General features: G+C 38.4%; 1 protein-coding gene across 1 annotated transcript in view; it reads left to right on the forward strand.

The window, feature by feature from the left end:
- The first annotated feature begins 9069 nt into the window (after window positions 1–9069).
- grin2da (glutamate receptor, ionotropic, N-methyl D-aspartate 2D, a) overlaps window positions 9070–16311 on the forward strand; it is a 277394-nt gene continuing 270152 nt past the window's right edge. The window contains exon 1 of the mRNA XM_038302815.1: window positions 9070–9383. The gene's annotated coding sequence lies outside the window, so the exon portion shown is untranslated. The remainder of the gene's footprint in view (window positions 9384–16311) is intronic.

Genomic DNA, 16311 nt, shown 5'->3' on the forward strand with positions numbered 1-16311 from the left:
AACAGGGGCCTTTGACAGTCTTTAGCTAAGTGTTGCCTGAAGGGATGAGTAGCTAGAAGGTAAAATATTAACCTTTTTACAAAGATGGGAGTCCTGAACATACTTCCATAGCCGTGATAAATCTTTTAAATCTAGATATCAAAGAAGTATTAAACAAAATGTCTCTTATCTTCAGTTGGAAATGTGTTTATGGTAGGGGTCACCAACGTGATGCCCATGGGGCCCTCAAGGACACATGGGGTGCCCTCAGCATCTTTTGAAAACAGAACAATTCACCAGTGGACTATATCTGAAATGTTATTTTTTACTGAAGCTCTTATTTTAAAGCATTTATAAAGCATTTTATCATATCAATAAATTAGAACATTTGAGGATTTATATGGATTTCATAATGAGAATATCTAAAAGCAAATTCAAAATGAAAAGAAACAATAGAAATATGTTTATTATCAATGAAGTTCAGGTGAACGCCGACTCCTCTAGTTCATAGGTCAGTATTGGTAGCCCGTCCTATGACTCAGTACCCATAAAGTAGCCCTCAGCCTTGAAAAAGTTGGTGACCCCTGGTTTATGGTAACAAGGTTCTGATTGGTGCTGGCTACTTTCCATCAGTTCTGATATCGTTTGGGATTTTAGCTTTTAGGGTTAAATGTTTCACAACATCAGATGAATAGTTTTACAGAATACTCTGGAGTTTACTTGCATTTTATCCAGTGCAAAGATTCCACCCTTTTATTTAAGGGAAGAACATCAATCATGTTTACTAGGCGTTTCATGTTGGTTATCTTAAGGTTTTCCAAACACACACCTCCTCACATACAGTACATGATGACATACAGTCCTACTCGAACATCCCTGCTTACAGTTAAACAGACCATCAGCCCATTTCATAGACCCCACCTGCAACAGCTGCACTATACTCACTACATACTCATTTCCTATGTATATATTTGTCTTCTTGGGTCCTTGGGTCTCATTATGGCTTCATAATGACAGCAAAGATTCTTGATTCTGTGTCTGTTTCCCAGACTCCATCATTAATTCCCCTGTATTTCATGCATCTTTTTTGCTCTCATTCATCTTGGCTGTTGTCTCTGCTTATGGGAAAACTTCTTGACCCTAATCAAGCATCTGTTTTCCATGGCTCATTGCAGGTCATCCTCATTTTCAACTAAAATTGAACCACACAAGCAACAGCTATGCCTTGCATCTTGCAAAGTTAATATGAAGAGCCCTTTACTGGAGTATATGGAGCCACAGCCGATGCAGCACTGGCATCCTCGAATATTAACAATTAGTAAGAACATAAAAGTTATTCTTTACCAAAATCCATCTAAACATCTAAACTGAGAAGAAACATCTGTTTTAACAACAGGAAGACCTAGGAGATGTTGATCGATTTCAGGAGAAGAACCCCAACCCCTGTTGTCTGCTGGGCCGCTAGCAGTGCATACCGGGACAAAAAAGAGACTGAACAAACTGGTGAGAATTGCCGTTTCTGTCCTATGCTGTACTCTGGACTCAATGGAGGAAGTGGCTGAGAGGAGGGTGCTGTCCATCCATCATGGACAACACCTTCCACCCCCTGCACCAGACTGTAGAGGAGCTGAGCATCTCCTTTAGTAAAATACTTTTTGACCCTGCTTGTAAAAAGGAGCGCTACCGCAGGTCATTCATCCCTGCTGCCACCAGACTCTACAATGCGACACTACAACGGCAATAACTTGTGCAATGTATGATATGCAATTTACCATTTGACACCCTGTGCAATAACTGTTTCTCTATATTTGACACCCAGTGCAATAACTATATATATAAATATAAAAATCTATCCATATAAATACCCTGTTAATAACCTGGTATAATGGTCCTACTATAAAAAACACAAAATCAAACAAATAAAAAAATAATAATAACAAATAAAAAAAAGCTATCATATGTGGACGCACTTTATATACTGTATATATTCCATGTACATTTTTCTCCTTTGGCGCATTCTTATCCTTTGTCCATTAGAGCTGATGTAACAAATAAATTTCCCCACTGTGAGATCAATAAAGTCTATCAATCAATCAGGTTCTTCTTAACCAAATTCCATCTAAGCATATTCTACCACTTGTCCATCAGGGTCACAGGGAGCCAGTGCCTATCTCCAACAGACTTTGGGCAAAGGGGTTGCCAGTAGAGACTGACACGGGAGTGGATTTTCACTCCTGCGCCATCCCACTCCCACAGAAAAAAATTGTGTCCCGTCCCGATCCCGGGCCAGAGTAGAAATCTTAATCCTGTCCCGTCCCACTCCTGGTGAAATTACTCCCACTCCCATCCCGCTCCCATTCAGAATGACTCCCGCTCCTGCACCACTCCCATTCTTGTTGTCTTCAATAAGAAATCTGCCGATACATTGAATCTGAATTTCTATGAAGGGTCAGTTAAGTTCCTGGTTCTAACTGTAGTAACTGTTGGTCCATCCATTGTTGTTTTTGAGCACTGTTGGTTTTGGGTCGTGTAGTTTTTTTGACTCGCATGTAGGCTTCAAGGAAAAAAACTACAAAATGGCGGCGCCAGTACTGGATTTTTTTTCTTTCTATTTTATTTTATTTTTTGGCATCGATCCTAGTTTTTTTTTGTTACTATTGGTTTGCTCCCGCTCCCGTCTGCTCCCGTTAATGTTAAATCCTGTACCGTCCCAATCATGTGATCGTTACTAATACTGACTCCCATCCCACGGGAATCCCACGGGAATCCCGTGACCCATGGGATTCCCGAAAAAATGTCAGTCTCTAGTTGCCAGTCCATCGCAATGCTGCACAACCATGCACATACATGCTCTCACTTTAGGGCAATTTAGAGATTCCAGTCAACCTAATGGTCATGCTTTTGATCTATGGGAGGAATCTAGAGTATCTAGAGAAAATACTGACATGCAAACTCCACAAAGAAGGGCCACTGGGAGTCAAACACAGGTTCTCCTTGCTACAACATAACAGGACTACAAATTGCACCACCATGCATGAGGCTGACCAGGATCATCAAAATTATACTTTAAATAAGGATTTGTTCATTTCAAGCCATCAAAGGTAATATCAAAAGTTTGAGTATATTTATACATTTTCTTAAAAAACCATGGGGATTTCCTACCAAGAACATCATATCTGACTGGTAGCTAAGCCAGGCTGTGATCGATACATGGACCTCACTGTCTTGGAAATTAAGCAAATAGGACCCCAATATAGTAGCAATGATCCAATAATATCATTAGCTAATCTTGTGCTTCGCTATGCAGATATTCCCTCTGCACCAATATATAGCTCTAGCTGTTTTCTTAATAGTATTGAATGCAGCTTTTTATTTGGGCCTTTGGGAGCATTCCCTCTGTGTATAAAGAACTGAGCTTTCATTTCCAGATCATTACATGGGGGAAAAAGAGACGAAATGAACAAATTAACATACCCCATGTACTGTCAAAGGGTAAGATCCCTCCATTCACATGCCTCATAAATTTGAAAGAAGTTGTTCACTAAATGGCTACATTTCTTCATGTTTAGGCTTAAAGGGATACCGCAAATTACAAAATGAGATAATTACTTTTATTAGTTGATTAAAATATTTTAGGTAGAAAATCTTCAATCTTTGGCACAATTATCCACTAGAGGCATGTCATTTTGTTTTCTAGTCCTAATCAGCACTTGTAAAGATGATATTTTCCTCACCTTCTCCACAGTTAACTTGCACCCTGGGAGGCAAGGATTTTAGAGGCCAGAGGTTGAATCCCAGTGTCTCATTTACCACAACAACACTGCAGGGTAAACAAGCCCCAAAACGGCTGCCCGCCAGTGCCTCTGAGCTATCCTCTGATAATTAGGGCTTGTTTTTATGTTTCTCTGAGCCTGCTGCCTGCCATCTCTTTTCCATCTTTAAGCTAATATGCATGTACTGAGGCAGCTGGGTAAAAAAGGGGGTATTTTAGAACAATATAGTAAAAATACACACTTCATGAGCATCATTTTTGTTTTCAGTCTATATTTTCGGAGAGATGAATGTCCATGATGGGATGGTAAAAGATCAAGGCAGCACTCATGGATTTAGAGTTTTGTAAATATGGAGCCCAGAAAAACATTACTCTTCTCTATCTCTCTTTGTGCTAGTGTTCTGTCACTACAGAAACTGGAAACACACTGTGGAACAAAAACATCTATTTAGTCTTGATAAAATATGAAAAACACTAGTTATAGAATGAAGGTAAATTTTGTATGGATGTGAATGATTTTTAGATTAAGCTGAGGACTAAATCTGTCACTAACATCAGTGGGAGAAATATAAAAGGGAATGTGTAAAAACATGAAGGGGAAGGAAAATAAAAGATGCAAAGAAAAAATCCAAGCAGTAATTAACATTGACTTCCCTCTGTGTTGAAAAGGGAATGGCAACAAGAACAAGAACTTTTTTTTACTTTGATTACATGTTATTATAAAGTAGTTTATCAATCATCTTTGCACAGACTGAAGGCTGATCAGAAAACTACTTCAAATTATAAAGTGCATCAGAGTATGCACAGCCCAATGTAAAGGAAAAACAATCCAATAGGGGAAAGAAGGATGGGCTGTAGGTGTAGACAATGCAAAAAATCCATTCATCCGAGTTACACATGATTACTTTTTGTAAGAGCTTCTTTTTTTAATGGGTTACTCAGCTCTTTCGCAGACTTTTTCTAGGTTTTCTAAAAAGATTCCTCAGAGATTCTTTTTATCTATATATATATATGTATATATATATATATATATATATATATATATATATATATATATATACACTACCGTTCAAAAGTTTGGGGTCACATTGAAATGTCCTTATTTTTGAAGGAAAAGCACTGTACTTTTCAATGAAGAAAACTTTAAACTAGTCTTAACTTTAGAGGAATACACTCTATACATTGCTAATGTGGTAATTGACTATTCTAGCTGCAAATGTCTGGTTTTTTGTGCAATATCTACATAGGTGTATAGAGGCCCATTTCCAGCAACTATCACTCCAGTGTTCTAATGGTATAATGTGTTTGCTCATTGGCTCAGAAGGCTAATTGATGATTAGAAAACCCTTGTGCAATCATGTTCACACATCTGAAAACAGTTTAGCTCGTTACAGAAGCTACAAAACTGACCTTCCTTTGAGCAGATTGAGTTTCTGGAGCATCACATTTGTGGTGTCAATTAAATGCTCAAAAGGGCCAGAAAAAGAGAACTTTCATCTGAAACTCGACAGTCTATTCTTGTTCTTAGAAATGAAGGCTATTCCATGTGAGAAATTGCTAAGAAATTGAAGATTTCCTACAACGGTGTGTGTAAGGTGTGGTAAGGTGGGAGATTTGTACAGGGTAAAAAGGATTCTGAATAAGGAAGGCTATCACTCCATTTTGCAACGTCATGCCATACCAAGTGGACAGCGCGTGATTGGAGCCAATTTCATCCTACAGCAGGACAATGACCCTAAACACACCTCCAAATTGTGCAAGAACTATTTAGAGCAGAAGCATGTAGCTGGTATTCTATCGGTAATGGAGTGGCCAGCGCAGTCACCAGATCTGAACCCCATTGAGCTGTTGTGGGAGCAGCTTGACCGTATGGTACGCAAGAAGTACCCATCCAACAAATCCAACTTGTTGGAGCCGCTTCTGGAAGCGTTGGGTGCAATTTCTCCAGATTCACTCAACAAATTAACAGCTAGAATGCCAAAGGTCTGCAATGCTGTGATTGCTGCAAGTGAAGGATTCTTTGACGAAAGCAAAGTTTGATGTAAAAAAAATCTTATTTCAAATACAAATCATTATTTCTAACCTTGTCAATGTCTTGACTCTATTTTCTAATAATTTCACAATGTATGGTGGTGAATAAGTGTGACTTTTCAGGAAAACACAAGATTGTTCAGGTGACCAAACTTTTGAGCGGAAGTGTGTATACCGGTATATATATATATATATATATATATATATATATATATATATATATATATATATATATATATATATATATATATATATATATATATATATATACATATTATCAAAGCAGCACTCACATCAATTCATCAAATAACTAATTTAAAATAACATTTACCACATTTTGTCAAACTAATTATTTCCTTATCTTCACCAAATACTCAATCTAAAACTTAACAGACACCATGGTGACACCATCCCAGGCAGAAATATTAGCTGGGCTGCTGACATCAATACTTCTGATTATAGATGATAATCTTTGGCCTGTTTTGCAGTGTTTAGTCCTGTTTCTCTCCTAGACATAGCTATAGTCCTCATGGACTGAACTGTTAAACCAGAGTGTCAGTGATTGGGCGGTGTCTGCAGATCCAAAAAGTTGCTGATGGCTCATCTCCTTAGCTTTCTTTCCTAGATAGAGCCACCTTTGATTTCATTCAGTTTTTTTACATTATCAGTACATAAATAAACTGAATGAAATCAAATTAAACATGTTTGTTTCAATGAGGCAGCTCTTCTTCCTCTCACAAAATTATTTTCAAGGAAACTGAGAACTTTGGTAATGCTTACTTGGTTATGTACTTACATCCCTTTGGGAACTGACATTCATCTATCTATTGCCTTATCCCCAACTGGGTCATGAAGAAAACAGGTCCAGAATGAAAATATGTGTAATCCATCTCTCCAGCTTATTATTTGAGGAATGGTGATCACATCTTATAAGTTATTTCAATTAATGTAGGTCATAAATAATATGGTGTGTATTTTTTTCCTTAAAAATATCTGTTCCTTTTAATCAATAGAGAAATGCAGGATTAAAAGGAAAGAAGATCTAAATACACTGTAGCAGATCATCATTTAACAAAGAAAAACTTTCAAACGTAAGTAAGATCTAGACAGAACAAATAATTGCCTAAAGAAATGCCTCACACTTCAGTTGAGCTGTTTTAAATTTAGTTACAGCCACTGAACTCATTTTAATCAAATACAATATATATGAACCCTCAAAACAAAGTATTTTATTTAATCATTTGTGTTTAGCCCTGTGGTATCAATGCTTCATTTGACAACATTCTTCTACCTGTTAGTGGCTCTACATTGTTCATTGGAAACTACAGTATACATGAATTTCTTTATGAGTTTTCCCTTAACAAAGATTTCTTGCTGTAACTGTTTTCATACTGATATAGTTGGAGCTAAATAAAGGAAAACCCTACCAGCAAATACGTTGGATGTTGCAGAAGACTTGAAAAGTAGATGTTTTACTACAAAGCATAGTAATCAGACCTGGTCCTTAGCCAGAATTACAATGGATTAAATGTTTTTGATTACTTTGACCTCATTAGACTTCAGGCTTGGAACAGACTTGAGACACAGTGGCAGGATTTAATCCTTGCTGCTGAAAGATCCCCTAAATTTAATCTGAGTCAGACATTAGCCACACTTTTCAGACAATGATAATAAATTTATGACAAAGTTTGTAATGCTGACAAAGGGAAATGGTTATGATGAGTTTTACAAGGCACTTCACTCACAATCTGCAGGTTTACTAGTGGTTCCTATAGAATATCTAAAAGTAGAATGGGAGGCAGATCTTTTAGTTATCAGGCTCCTATCCTGTGGAGCCAACTACCAGTTTTAGTCCGTGAGGCAGACACCCTGTCTACTTATAAGGGTAGGCTCAAAACTTTCCTTTATGATAAAGCTTATAGTTAAGGTGGCACAGGTTATCCTGAGCAATCTCTATAGTTATGTTGCTATAGGCTTAGACTTCTGGAGGACATAGGGACCCCTTTTTCATCATTCTGCTTCATTCTATCTATATTCTCCCACTCTGCAAACAAGTTTAATGTTAAACGTTATGCTCTTTCTGCTTTTTCTCATAGTAGCTTCGCCTCAACACCATCCTTGAGAGAAATATCAGCTGTGCTGCCGCCATCAACACCTACAGTAGATGTTGATGGCAGCAGATGTTCAACACTATAGATGTCCAAGATCGGCCTGTTTTTCCATTGTAGTCCTGTTTCTCTGACTGTGACTCACTGGATGTGATCTCTTCATCCTCTGACATGGGAGTTTGCTTGGAGCTCGTCTACCTGACTGTATGTTTCCTGGATGGGGCCGCCTTTTACAGTTGCCTTTTGTTTCTCTGCTTCTGTCTCCTTGAACCCCAGTCGGCCTCGGCAGATGGCCGTTCACACTGAGTCTGGTTCTGCTGGAGGTTTCTTCCTCTTAAAAGGGAGTTTTTCCTCTCCACTGTCGCTACAAGCATGCTTACTATGAGGGATTGCGTTTGAGTCAATGAGTCGATGCAAACAACTGGTTTTCCTTAGATAGAAAACTTTGAATCAATTTGACTTTATGTTCTGGTGAACTGTAAAGTGCCTTGAGATGAAATGTGTTGTAAATTGCTGCTATATAAATAAACTGAAATAAATAAAAAATACATCAAGACAAACAAGATAATGATATATGTATTCTGACATGTACAATCCCGAAAAATTATTTTTTTTTAATCTATTTATTTATCTATTTATTTATAAACAATCTATTTATTTATAAACAAATAAAAAATTATGATTACATAAATAATGGCTTAAGACTTTTGCAATGACCTATGCTTAAATACCAACAGGAAAATGCATTTCTATAATAAATCCAAAAATTCAAAACATACATTTGTCATTTCTCTTTCATCATCATATAACAAGATGAGTAAGAACTCGGTTTTACACTTTATTAAGTATCTTAATGTCTACATAGTTCATAAAGGAAAGGAAGCAGAGGAGGGACTGAAATAAAATATTATAGCGGGGAGAGGATGTGAGTGATGAAGCTGATGGTGAAGAGAAGAAGGTAAGGCGCTAGAAGATACATTATAATTAAAACCACGGAAAGACCAAGTTAGGTTAATATGAAAGTAATGATTCCAACTTAGTTTAGCATTCAACACGTGTCGTTGGGAAGTGATGAGGAGAGGGAGGTGAAGGAAGGAAGGAGGGAGGAGAGGGAGGTAGAGAGGCGTTGCTAGGTGACGGAGCGTACATAGGCCTACTGAATTTTAACAAAATCACGGGAGAGGAGATAGTGAGTGAGAGGGACACAGAGGGTAGCAGCCAGCCACATGTAGCCTCTCCGAGTGGAGGAAAGGTCCAAGCTGTGCGCGCGCCTGATTCCTTCTCTTGGGTTTGATTTGTTCTTTTTCTTTTCTGGAGGGACAACATGTTTCCGTTTCATCCCGGGGACATTATCCCGCAACATTAGTATTGATCCGGCTGCATGCCGCAGGAAATGTCCAGCGGAGGGATGGACAGATGGATTTTGGTGCACGGGGAGAAGAACTGGAGAGCAAAAAGAGAAGAGGAAGAAGAGTGTGGGGCTGCTGAGAACGGTGAGTGGATTCCTCCCCTGTCTTCTGTCGGACACTTGTTTTCTGGCTCCCTTTTGGGTTTTCTCACGTTTGAAGGTGAAAACATTGCGCCACGTCTCGGGGAACTGTCTCCAGCTTTGCCCTTCATATCCCGGCGCTCCACTGCCTGATGCTGTTGCATTTCTCCACAGCTTCTCGTGCAGACTCCACTGTCACGGGCAGGACGCGGCCGGCCGGCGCGCGTGACTTTGACCCCTATGTCATTGATGCGCACGCACGCCTAACTGCTTGTGTTTTTGGCTGTTTCACACCGGCGCGCACAGACCGGTGTCTGGTCCGTTTCTCCCACCCCCCCCCCCCTAAACACCCCCAGCCCGGGCTTTAACTCAGACCATAAGTTCCGGTCAGTGACAGGCAGAAGCAAGCAGCTGTGATTCAGAGGTGACATTTCTGATAAGCCGCATACATGCGCCGGCGATCAGCGCACAGGCGTTTGCATCCTGTCATATCTCAGCAGGTTGTTGCGCATAGCCATCATATGTGAGTTATGGCTTTCTCCCCAAAACTCCCCCTTCCTCACCCCTCCTACTTTTCTCCCCCTCGGTGTTACCAGCTGTGGGGCACCTATTAGATCTGGGATCCGTCTTCTAGTGGTTTTGTGTGCGCGCATTAACAGCTGGTGCACCAAGGAACAAGCTGTTTGCTTGAAGATCACTCCTCAGGACAGACAAGGGAGTTCAGCATTCACAGGAGAATGAACCTTCATTTTTCCTCTAATCTAAATACACGCAGTTCCTCAAATCTCAAATTAGACAAAACAATTCAGGGATTGATAATAATGATGCTGATGATGCCATTTCAGCGGTGTGTGTGGGCTTGATTCAACAGTTTGTCTTTATGCTTCAGCCTGCCTTGAATTGAATTTCCAGTCATGTAGCAAAAACACACTAATCATCCTTTCATTTCTTTACAGCTGCCTGTGTGAGTCTACATGGAACAATTTGGCAGAGTAGGAGCTCATGGCCAGTGTGGCATTAGCAGGGAAGATTGATATTTTCTTGGGAGAATAGCGGGGCATGAAGCAATTATTTCTGTGTGTTGGCGCCTTTCTAAGTCTGATACTCCCATGATAAACACAGAAATGAAATTCAATTAAAATCTGTTTTTTTCCAAATCCAAGCAGACCGTTGAACATTAGCATTTTGCACTTGCTTGTCTGACCTTGTGGCCCTCTCTGTAGAAAAAAATAAAAGTAATAATTCTCTGCATCACTGTCTTCTTGCTTCCACCATTTTAAGCTCAAAGCTGCTGAGCCAGCAATATTATCCTGTTTGGCCCTATCCAGACACCCTGTCTTTTGTTGAAGTGGACTCTGGGTAATGGATAGAGATGCTTTCAAGCTGAAAATGATAAGATCTAAAAAAAAAAGAATCTCATATTAACTCTCATTTTCAATTTTTTTAAGGTCTCTGCCAAGGCGAGGCTCTCCAGAAATTAGAATGGTGTGGTTAGAGCTAAACAGACAGTTTTTATCCAATTGTCACGTGAGTTTTAAGCAAAAATGTTTTATGTTACAAAAAAGAAGTGTCAGGCTTGTTTCAATCTGCTGGTTTGGAGCAAATTAACCAGGTATGCAAATTTCACCAGGATTAATTGTTACACGTGGCTGTGATAAACAGGAAGGAGAGATGAATGGAGCATAGATCTGAAAAAAATGAACAGAGGTTTTCGGAAATGTGTTGCTATTGGGCAAGTTGGATTTGTTCTGTCCTGTAAACCAGTGGTCCTGCGTGCTTCAGACATGCTTGTGCTGCAGATTAACTTCATCAACAATTAGCAAGACCTCAGCAGCAACCAAGGGCTGCAGAAGCTTGGCAATCAACCACTTATTTTGGTCAGATGGAGGGAGGCAAGGACATCCCTCAGTACTGGGTTTGTAAACTACTATTGGTGAAGTTACACACTGTCAAGAGACAGAGAAAAAAATATGATAACAATCATAGTATAAGAGACAACACCCTTTTGTGGAAACTGCTGATCGGTCACGTGATGGAAATTTTTGTTTTCAAACATGTGTCCATTTCCTGTTAAGTGCATCAGAAAAGTCAAAAATCACCTCAAGCAGCAAAAAACTTTTTGAAATTGGGGGAGTTATTTTAATTTAAGTTAATTTTTAATTTCTGCATTAAACATTTGTAATGTAAATCTTCAAAATATGCATTAAACCTTGATGGAAGATGGCTAATGTAGGAAAAAAACAACAACACAAAACAAGGCATGCCATTAAATCCAGAGTTTCTGAATATTTGTGCTCTTGGAATGCAAGTAATGGATGAAGAAGTTGATAATTTCTTTGCTGAAATTGCAGACTTGTAGATGGTCACAATGCTCTGACTAATTAGTGCATCTTTCCATCACTGCGTATGTTTGAGGTTGGGAAATAGAATTGAGCACATCTGATTCGGCTCAAATGATAATGGCTGGACAAATAGGTCCGAGCCTCTCCAAAACTGCAGCTGTTCTGGGTTTTTCCAGTCTGCAGTCGTCCGTTTCTATGAAGCATAGAAAGGAATGAGCAATATGATTATGGGCAGCCAAAGCTCCCTGATGCACATTTGGAGCAAAGGCTGGCCTCTATGATTTGATCTCACAGAGGACCTGCTGTAGCTCAAACTGCTGAATAACTCATTGCTGGTTACAAGAGAATGAGCACTGACAGAGCACAGCTGTGTGTTACTATTAGGCTGCATAGCTCATGGAGACAGTGTCAAACTTTAAGCAATGTTCTACATGAAATCTTTTTGTCTTGAGTTACAAGTGGATGTCGCTTTGACATATGAGACATACCTAAGCATTATTGCAGATCTAGTACACACTATACTTAAAATGTAATATAATATAATGTAGGAGAAAGAAGAGAAGGTCTAGGTGAGGATTTTAGATGCACCATTTCTTCATCCGTTTGAGCAAAGAGGGAACCAATATAAGGTTATGCAGGTTGTATTAATGTTATGCTTTATCAGTGTACAACAAAGATTAACAAAATGTGAATTGGTTGACAATCAATATCTTGGAAAAATATTTTCATAACCCTAATGATAAAGAAAAAGTGTATTTGCTACAACTGCAATGTTTAGAAATAATTATAATAAAAAATAACATTAATAAATAACATAATAATAACAGCAATTCACACATCAGAGGTATTTGAAACATGCATCTGGATATACGGTTCAATGTCTTATAGGACTAAAAAGAATTTCAGAAATAACTGTGATTAACCAATAACTGAATTCTTCCTCCACTAATTTGGTAATCAAATCAAATCATTATCTAGCATAACGGCACACAGACTCTAAAACATGCCATAACCTATGCAATATTTACCGTTATTGAAAATAATATTGAATATCAATATATATATATAGTCCAGCAGAAAAAAAACAGACTATTTATTCAAGTAGGAATGGTTGGACAGACATCTGAAATTTAAAATCAGGGTTGCTTGGGACTCACTGAGGAGGATCCAACTTCCAGGTACAACTCCAATGCAATATTTACTGAAGTGTTCTTACTGGTGGTACTAGAGGCATTTGTGTAGGTAGGAGTCAACAATCTTGATTCCCATTCTGAAGACCATGACTAGTGGTCTGTTATGATTATTTCAGCCCTTCTCTTCTTGGTAAATTTTAGTAGGATACTTTCTATGAAACGCAGAAAAATGTGCTGCTATATTTTTATGTAATACTGGTTCAGGTAAGGAACCATTCTAGTCAGCCATCTCTGCAGCCTCCAACATTCAGCACAAAATGCTGATCTAAAAAAATCACAGTGCTTATCCAATTTGGGATTTTAGGAAGCAGCCTGATACAGCTTGTATTAGCTATCATTCTAACAGACTTTTGGGAGCATATCTACTCCCCTCACATTAAATAACAACATCTCTATAGTCAAGTAAAAAGACATACTTTTGCATTTTAAAGGAATTTCCTTTACCATTTCGGTCTCTGTGTAGCCACCAAAACTGGAGTAGCCATTGTTATCCGGGTAAACACTGTCCAGAGGAGGCTTTTGATCCTACATTTTCTGGATGGTATGACACATTTAGATATTTCAGCTTTCAGTTCTGATGCTCCTGATTGAAATAAGGCACACATGGAATGCAGTCATACCGTACACAAATACAGTATAATAGGAAGGGCAAGTGTCCCTAATGGAACCACCCGAAAACCATATTACAACTAGAGGAAAGCCAACGGGTATAAAAAGTAATGATTAAAATATCCTTTTCAGCTTTTTTATTTGAACACTAATGTAATAAATTTGGAGCACATAAAGACATGCCCTTATTGGACATTGTTATGACTCCACAGGGTCAGAAAAATGTATACTTCTGAGGGCATGTTGCTTAGATACTCTTAAGAATATGTATACATTAGCAGCCATTCAAAATTTCCCCTCTTTCCTTGCCTTACAATTCCTTTTTAAACATCAATCTTTGTACTACAATATTCTTTCAGTCATGATTTGTGGCCATTAAGATCTAAAGAGCGTTATCTCCTGTAATTCAGTGAAAGGGTGAGGTCAGAGTAAAAAAATATGAACGCCCAGGAGAAGGCCAGTTGCTTGAAGTTGAAGGGGATTCTGCTGGGAGATCAAGTTGGCTGCCATTTGGCTGGCTTTTGACTGGGAAGGGCCATTTGAATGGCTGCTACTGTATGTGCTCTATGTGTATGTTTCCACAACTTATCATGCAGGGGTGTAGTGATGAAAGTAGTGCAGGTTGGAAAATTGGAAACTGAAACTAGAAAAGAGAATTGAGTCAAACCTGAGATGTGCCAAGCCAGCCAGAAATGGTAGTTTGAATATAAATGAACAGAGAGATCTAATGATGCCATTGGACTGAACATTGTTTATGCCTTAAAGATATCTCAATTTAAGTATGCTATAGATCAACAACACCACCATGACTTATGCATATCATGCAATGATGCTGCAGTCTTTAGAAGTTAGTTTTAGAAAGTGAGATTTTTTTTGTAGTTAGTAAAACAGCTTATTAGCAAACTGCTCTGCTCTGTGTAACACATCACCTGCATCTGTTCCAACAGGCTTAGTGTGATAGAATTCAACAGCTTTTTTTTTTAGAGAGTATCTGTCAGTGCATAATTCCTCTTACTAATTAGGGAAAAGCCCTGCAATTTACCAAGGGGACTCACTGGCTTTAGACCAGGACTTTACCCTCATTTAGGTTCTCTGTGACATTTAGGTTGCTCTTTCATTTGCCTGGAATCTGGTTTTTGACCTAAATGGTTTTCTGGCCTTTTAGATTTTTGCTTTTATTGTGTGAACTGTTTAGATCTCTGCTTTGGTTTAGAAATTAATTCATGATTGATCTACAGACTGTGGCGTACCCAGGTCTTGCAGAAAAAGAAATGACCAAACTCTCACACTTCAATCTCTGTTTCTAACAGTGAGGGGTTTGTGCTGATGTGCTGTTTTATGCATTTAACAAATATTCTGTGGTGATCAAAATTCTCACTAAGGTGTAATTTTACTGAATAGGAAATGTAGGCTGGGGTACCATCATTTAATTAGTGATAGAAGGCCTTCGTCGTGAAACGCTTTGCTGCCATGCAGGAAATTTGGCACATATTTAAAATGCATCTGGTCCATCAGTCAACAATGCATATTATGCGAAACCTTTCCTAAAATGCAGCATTTTGTGTCTACTTAAACTCCACTATGCATTCCCGTCAAGTGGTAAACTGGATTATAATTTTCGCAAATGCTGCAATGTAAATAAAATAGGAAAGAGCCAACAGTTTCAGTGTAAACCTTCTGTGAGTCTAGTACAGTTATTTATTGTATTTATATGAAGGTGTTCCTTTCAGGTCCTGCAGGTTAGGCTGTGCTTTGGTTCATATTTTGGGTGGTTTTGTCTTTACTTCTGCTAGTTTTTGTTTCTGTATTATTGGATAAGTGTTCTTTAGTTTCTTTCTTGCTTTTTCCCCTGTTTAATCATTTCCTCCTTTGCCAGAGCCTTCAGTTAATTAATGATTTCTCCCTTTTCTCCACCTGTGCCCAGCTCTACTTAGGCAGTCACCCTGCAGTTGTTATTCATTGTACCGTTTGTTTTTGTCACCTGTTTCAATGCCTTAGTTCTGTTTTATTGCAAATCTTTATTTGAAATAAATCAGCCATTCACCATGCTGCTTCCCAGGGTCTGTCTGCCAAAAAAATGGTCTATTTTTTAAGACTGATTTTGCAAAAGTCTCGATTTACTGTACACAGTGAACATCAGCAGTCTCCATTCTTAACTTGTGGACACACCACATGCTCTTCTATTAAAGTTGTCAAAGGTTTGGGAAAGATTTGACTCAAAGGCTGGGAATCATACCAATAACAACACATGCCTTCCGAGGGACTACAGGATTACTTTCAGTGACTAAAACCAACTGTGTGAAACAAACATGTGATGAAACTTGTGAGGACTACAAGAAAAAACATAGAATAACGTGGAAGCAATGCGTTATTCTTCCAATTTGAACAGGTTTTTTTTTTTGTAACAGCAACACATGAAAAGCAAAAATTTAACATAGATCAACTTCAACGAAGAAGTCAAAATGGCTTGGATGCTGTTGCCTGTTTTCTTTGGTATAATCATGGTATGAGTTGGAACATGTACTGTACTGTTTATGGGGTTGAAATTGATAAGTGATCTAGAAATGTCTTCTATTTTAACAAATAACAATGTTATTTTTAATATAGAACAGGCATATAAACATTAAGGATCATTATTTTATGCATACAATTATTCATTTAAAAATGGTTGTTCTTTGAATTGTAATAGAATAGAAATATTATATTTTATTGTCCCACAATGGGGAAATGTGGTTGCGACAGTGGCAAAAGCAGACAAAATCCATCCATCCATCCATCCATCCATCCA

This window comes from Cyprinodon tularosa, unplaced genomic scaffold (genome assembly GCF_016077235.1).
Source record: "Cyprinodon tularosa strain WSP-4 unplaced genomic scaffold, ASM1607723v1 ctg5, whole genome shotgun sequence".
Classification (NCBI taxonomy): Eukaryota; Metazoa; Chordata; class Actinopteri; order Cyprinodontiformes; family Cyprinodontidae; genus Cyprinodon; species Cyprinodon tularosa.